Source organism: Zonotrichia albicollis, chromosome 29, assembly GCF_047830755.1.
Source record: "Zonotrichia albicollis isolate bZonAlb1 chromosome 29, bZonAlb1.hap1, whole genome shotgun sequence".
Classification (NCBI taxonomy): domain Eukaryota; kingdom Metazoa; phylum Chordata; class Aves; order Passeriformes; family Passerellidae; genus Zonotrichia; species Zonotrichia albicollis.
The window spans coordinates 2,212,493-2,219,063 of NC_133847.1; the positions used below are offsets into that span (position 1 = coordinate 2,212,493).

The 6,571-nt window shown below is 60.8% G+C and overlaps 1 long non-coding RNA gene across 1 annotated transcript; it reads right to left on the reverse strand.

Moving 5' to 3' along the window:
* Window positions 1-822: 822 nt before the first annotated feature.
* LOC141725406 (uncharacterized) lies at window positions 823-4,976 on the reverse strand. The gene is made up of 3 exons (XR_012577260.1): window positions 4,611-4,976; window positions 4,098-4,323; window positions 823-1,993 (listed from the first exon to the last, which is right to left on the reverse strand). It is a non-coding gene; the product is annotated as an uncharacterized LOC141725406 (long non-coding RNA).
* Between the last annotated feature and the right edge of the window lie 1,595 nt (window positions 4,977-6,571).

Consider the following 6,571-nt stretch of genomic DNA (forward strand, 5'->3'; position numbering starts at 1 on the left):
GCCCTGGGTGTGTGCTCACCACGCCGGCTGTTTGCACGCCTGGGCTCAGCTTTGCGCTTAGGCTCGGCTTTGAGCCCGTGCTGGTGGCACAAAGCGCCCTGGGGGATGCAGGAGCAGCCCTGGTGCTGCACCGAGCCTGGAATGGATGTGAGATGTTCCCCTCTTTCCCAAAGCTTTTTCCAGGCTCTCCCTCCAGCCCAAATCATGGCTCGGGGTGGTTCCTCAACCTCCAGGGAGCAGCGATCTTGTCCTACAGTCCATGACCCCTCTCAGCATCCACTTCTGGAGACATTTCCCTGCAGAGCTCGCAGGTGCCCCGCTGGTTCCATCCCCGTGTGCCGGGACACCCTTCTTGGAGATCTGTTTTAATCACATTTATACACTTTAACCAGGGGAAGGAATCTATTGACAGTCTGTCTTCACATTTCTGTCAATTCTTCCGGAGACATCATTAAATCCAAGAGTGGATCTTAATTTAACGTGTTAGCTAACGGGTTATTTAATTAGTTTTCAATAACCCCCAAAAAAGTGGGGGGTGGGGAAACGGGCTAAGTATTAAGGGGAGAAAAAAATCCAGCAAAGCAGAGAGCAGGATGATGAACACATCCAGGTTTCCCGGATCTGCAGAGAAATTGTCTCCTCAGCCCCTTCGCCCCTTCTCTCTCTCAAGAAAGAGCCATGTTGCGTTTTCCCCCTCTCCCCACTGTGTTCAATAATAAATGAAAATGGTAAAAAGCAATTCATACACAGGCTAAGCGTCTGGATTTATTATCAAGACAATTACACCGAGGAGAATTCCCGGAAAATTACTCTTCGAAGTCTTTCTCTGGCACCCCCTCCCAGTTTGGATAAATACAGCAGCAATTACTGCTGCAGGGGAGAGCAGAGAGGGCCGAGGGGTGCCAGCCCCGAGTGCCCCAGCCTGGCTGGCTCTTGGGTGCCATCTGCCCCCGGGGGTGGCTTTGTCACCGGGGGGGTGGTAGGGGTCGGTGGGATGGGGTGGGTTGGGGGCATTTCCCTGGGGCGGGTCCGTGCCTGGGGTCGGCTCTGGCTGCTCCGGGTGTGGGGTGTGAGCACTCGGGACTGTTCTGGTGATCAGCGATTTGTGTCTGGGTGGGCGAGGGGCATCCCAACCTGCAGGGACCCCCTGCTTGTCCCCCGGGGCAGCTGCTTGCTCTGCCTGGGGGTGGCAGCTCCCTGCCTTGTCCTGCCTCGTCCCCGCTGATTGCTGCTTTCCCTCATCCCTGCCTTGTCATCACCCCTGCATCATTTCCCATTTTCCTTATCCCGTCCCTGCCGTGTCCCCTTCCATCCTTGCCTTGTCCCTTCCCTGTCTCCTTTCCCATTTTCCCTCATCAGTGCCTGTCTCTGTCCCTGCCTATCTATCCCAACTTCGTTTCCCATTTTCCTTATCCTGTCCCCTTCCATCCTTGCCTTGTCCCTTCCTCGTCTCATTTCCCATTTTCCCTCATCATCACCGATACCTGGATCTGACCCTTCCTGTCCCTTCCTCGTCTCCTTTCCCATTTTCCCTCACTCTCACCAGTGCCTGGCTCTGTCCCTGCCTATCTATCCCAGCTTCATTTCCCATTTTCCTTATCCCGTCCCCTTCCATCCTTGCCTTGTCCCTTCCCTGTCTCCTTTCCCATTTTCCCTCATCAGAGCCTTTCTCTGTCCATCCCGGCTTCATTTCCCATTTTCCCCCAGCCCAGCCTTTCCTGCCCCCAGCGCTGCCTCCCTCGGCTCCTCCCGCAGGCCGGGCCAGCCCCGGGAGGGGTTCCCCGGTACCCCGGTACCCCCATACCCCGGTACCCGGTACCTGTTACAGGGCTGAGCCCCCGGATCGGACCGGGGCTCGCCCAAGGCCCTCCCTGCCTTTCCTCTGCCCTCGGCAGCGGGGAGAGAAGTGTCCAAAGCCGGGAGAATCTTAGCGAAAAAGCACAGACGGTTTCTCCCGAGGCAGGTGAAGGAGCCTGAAGAAATAGGAAAATATCTGCGGAAAACACAGAAACACAAGGGGAAATTAAAAAAATATTGTATGTACTTAAAAAATCGCATTTATATAAAATAAATCCTCTCGCTTTCTATGTATATTTTGTATAGGATATAGATTGTCTATATTGTGAATAAAATGACTGCATCAGGCTCGCGTGCTGGAGATGCACGGGGGATGCAGCACGGCAGAAAACTCCCGGTTCCTCCCGTTCCCTCAATGTTTTACCGGCCCCGGTTTCTGCCTCCGACTCCCCGAGCCCCCGGGAGCTTTTGGGGCTCGCAGAGACTCGGATTTGAAGGGCTCCAAAATGCAGAAGGAGCAAAAAGTGGCAGAAGGCAGAGCGGGGGGAGCAAGGAGATCCCGGAGCTCTGGGGGACACCCGCGGTCCCGTCCCGTAGATCACGGGCGAGCTCGTTCCGTGTCCCCCCTTTGGGGACACCCGCACCCCAACCCGGCCCGGGGACAGCCGGGCCTGAGCGGGGAAAGGCAGCGCGACAACGGGAGGGAGGGGGAAAAATAGGGAAAAAAAATAAAATAAAAATTCGATTGAATAATTTATATATCTCGCAGCTGGGCGAAATCCCAGAGATTTTTCCTCGCTTTTCCCCAAAAAGCTCCGATGGAGTCCAGCCCTCTCCTTGCCGCTCCAGGGCGTAAAGTTCCGCCGTGCTCTGCGGGGAACTTTTGAAAACAAATCGCGGCTCAAAGAGGCTCCCGGAGACTCCGGGGGGTGTTGGAGGTGCGGGGGCAGCGGGGGGGACCCGGACCCCGCTCCCCGGCCCGGGTGGGAGCGGAACCCCGGGGGCGCCCGGCCCGGCCCGGGATGCGCGGCAGCTCCACGGGGCCGCTCCGTCCGGGGAAATCCTGCTGGGCTCACATCGAAAAGTGACACGGCCCGTCCTCAAACTGCCCCCCCAGTGCGAAATCGGATGGGAACCCCCCCGTCCCCGCTCCTCGCCGCCGCTGCCGCCCCGCCGCTGCTTCCCGCTGAGTTTCGAGGCCGCCCAAAGTTTCTGGATAAACGAGAAAAGTCTCCGGAAAAGCCGTGGAGGGCTCGGTTCGCCCCCCAGCCCTCCCTCCCGATCCCCCCGCCTCGCTGCCCCCCGGTGCTGCCGCTTTCCCCGCTCCCAGCCCGACCCACCGGCACCGGGGCCAGGCGGGCGGCGGAGCCGGGCAGGGAACGGGGCAGGTTCCGGTCGGACCCCGCTCCGCTCCTGGCCCTAAAACCCCCCCGGGCCGGACCTTCAGAGAGAATGAAAATTTTCACTCGGGTAGAGCATTAAAAAAATTCTATTCTATCCCGCCAAAGGGAAAGGGAAAGGAAAAGAAGTCGGGAGGGGTGGAGAAAGGGCCTGATCTGCAGGTAAAACTGTCTTAAAAATTAAAAATAAAATTAAAAAAAAAAAGCCTGCGGGAGCGCAGATCTCGATGATCGGCCGAGGGGGGCCGGGGTTTTAAGCAGAGGAAGAGCTCGGTGGGGAAAGGGCCGGAGTTTTTTCTCGGCTGGATTCCTTCCCGGGGCGCAGCAAACCACAGTGCAACGCGCCTGGGCGCCGCCGGCAGCGTGGGGAAGGGAAAATCGCACCCGAACGGGCGGGACGGGGAGGGAAAGGAGCAGAAATCGCGGGGCTGGGCCGGCCCGGGGGGAGCTGAGCCCGCGGAGGGGGCGCGGAGGGGACAGCGGGGTCTGGGGGTCCCTGTCCCCCCGCTGCCACCGCCGAGGGGTTTTCTCCATATCCCGCTGTAATGACCCCAAATCCAGGCGGAACTTTTCCGGCGTGGCTGCTTTTTTTCCTGCTTTGTTTTGTTTTGGAAGCGAAAGCGTTTGAATCCCCTTCAAGAACCGGTATCAAAGAGTCTTTTTTTAAAAGCTATTGATTGCAAAAGTCTTATTTAAACCAACACATTTTAGTTTCTCACATTTTAAAACATCATCTGGGGCCCATTGTATGGAAAATCGATTAGCAGGAATTGCCACGCTCTTTGCCTCCCGCTTGATTGTTGGAAAATCGAGACATCCATAGGCAAAGGCTGGGCTGGGGAAGGTTTGGAACCGAAATGAAAGGGTTTGCGAGGGATCTATAGGCACTAAATAATTCACCTGCCAGGCGATGGTGCTGTTATTTTGAAGCCTTAAAGAACTTTAGGGAACTTTTTGACTCCCGGCGGGGTGCGTGGAGCCGCTTTCCGGCTCCGTTTCTTCCCTTGCCCGGTAAAACCGGAGGTTTGGCCGGTGCCCGGTGCCTGCTCGGCGGCAGCACCGCCCGCGGTGCGGCCCCTCCGCTGGGGCTGGTCCTGGCCGGGGCGTTTGTGCCTTCGCGCTGCTCCTAAGTGCAATGAGAAAAAAAAAAAAAAAAAGAAAAACAAACCAGATTTGAACTCAAACCAGCCCTGGAGCTGCGGGCACGGGACGGGCAGGGCACCGGCCGCAAAGCTCGATACCTCCCCAAGAGCCCGCACGGCCCGAGGGCAGCGGGGCTGGGACGGGGACGCCGAGAGCAGCTCTGGAAGCTGGGGGGGCTGGGGAAGGCCCTGCGGGGTCGCTGCGGGGATGTGGCGGGGCTGGGAGGGTGTAGGGACTGCCCCGACCCCCGCGCCCCCTCCCCGCACTCACCGCTCCGCGCCCCCGGTGCCCGCGGTGCCCGCAGTGCCCGCAGTGCCCGCGGTGCCCGGCCCCGCTCGGAGCGCTGCGGAGGAGCAGAGGGAAGGGAATTAAATAGGGAGAGGGAGCTCGGGAAGAAAAAGGTGGCGAGGGAAGGGATCAATAGCATCCAGCTGGCGAATGGAGCAGGGGCCTCTCCCCCGCTCCGCGTCCCGGCCCACGGCCGGAGCCTCTCGGCGCTCCCGGGGCTTCCCCCGGTTCGGAGCCGCGGCTCGGGCAGCGAACCCCGCGGAGCCCCGGCCCGGACCCCGCTCGGCAGCCCGGGCAGCTCCCGCCGCCTCCCCGCGGCCCGGCCCCCGTGTCTCGGTGCCTCTCGCCCTAATGATATTGCATCGATCGGGGAAGGGCCGGGGGGGGGCGGGAGGGGGGCGCGGGGCTACCGCATTACTCAATTATGTCGCACTAATTACTAAAAAATCTCTCTCTTTTTTGCCGTTTGCTCGGTGCGGGGCTCGGCGGAGGGCAGAGTCCGGCGCCCGTCCCGGGGGGCTCCCGGTGCTGCGGGCCCGGCGGGGCCGGGGATGGAGGGGGCGTGGAGAGCCCGGCCCGAGGCCGCGGTGCGGGACGGCAGCTGCAGGGATAGATCTATCGATGGGCGGTCGATGCGCTATCGCCATTATTACACTCAATGAAACCCTTCCAGACGCGGATGCTTCATCCCTGGTTCGTTCCCCACCTCGTCCTCCTCGCCGCTCACCTCGACACCTCGGCACTGCCCGGCTCCAGGCCCTCTGAGCATCCCTGCCCAGCTCCGAGCCTTCCATTGCCCATCCCCTCACAGCTCCGAGCCTTCCCTACCCATCCCTGCCCAGCTCCGAGCCTTCCCCGGCCCAGCTCCGAGCCTTTTTCTGTTCATCCCCTGCCCAGCTCCGAGCCTTCCCCTGCCCATTCCTACCCGGGTTCAGGCTCCCCTTCCCATCTCTGCCCCCCGTCCAACTCCTGCCCGCCCCTGTCCGTCTCTGGGGCTCTCTGCCCACCCTTGGCACCTCAACTTCGCCTCTCCCCCAATATCTGCTGCACTCCAGACAGCCCTGTCCATCCCTGCCCGGCTCCGAGCCCTCTCCTGCCCATCCCTGCTCGGCTCCGGTCCCGTTACCTGCCCCAAAGCGCCCCCGCCCCGCTGGTTCCCTCTCGGGGGTCCTGCTCGCGGCCCCCGGGCCCTCCAGGCATGCACAAACCGAGGGAGAGGCCAAGGGGGGCCCGGAGCCCTTCCACACCCCGGCTCGGGGGCTGCATCGCGGTGTGAGGGGCAGAAAAGGGGCAGAGGGGAGGATCCCCCTCCCCTCCGATCATCGCCTACCCTCTCTCTCACGTCCCGGGAATTTGCGGGGCTTTATTTTAATGAACTGGGCGCTTAATTGACTTCCCGGTGAAGGTGCCAGATGGGATAGAAAACTATGGGATGGATGGGATGTGATGCGATGGATGGAACGGATGGGTTGAGATGGGGTGAGGAGGCTTGAGATGGTTTGTGTTGAAAGCACTGAATTTGGACGGGATTTGGCTGAGTTACTCCCTGAGCTGGGGAGTGCGGGGTGAGTCACCACGAACACCCCCAGAGGGGCCGGGCCCTGCTGTCCCTCCGCTCCCCGCTCCACCCGGCCGTCCCCGGGCTGTGGAAGCGCCTGGAGCTCGGCAGGGCCGGGAGCGGAGCAGCCCGAGCGGGGCTGGAGGGCCCCACCCGCAGGAAGCGATGGGTTTTATTTCTATTTTTTCGGGCTGTTCAATAAAGCTTGGGAAAGCGGCATGTGCAGGCCTGGGGGAGCGGACACGGCCGGGAAAGGCCAGGATTGCCCCGGGAGCCCAGCTCGGGATAACAGGGCTGGGGCCAGCTGAAAACCGTTCTGGAAGCACAGCGAGCACCAGCCCCTGCGGTGGCCTAAAACCGGCTCACGTTAGCCCTTCATCCAGTC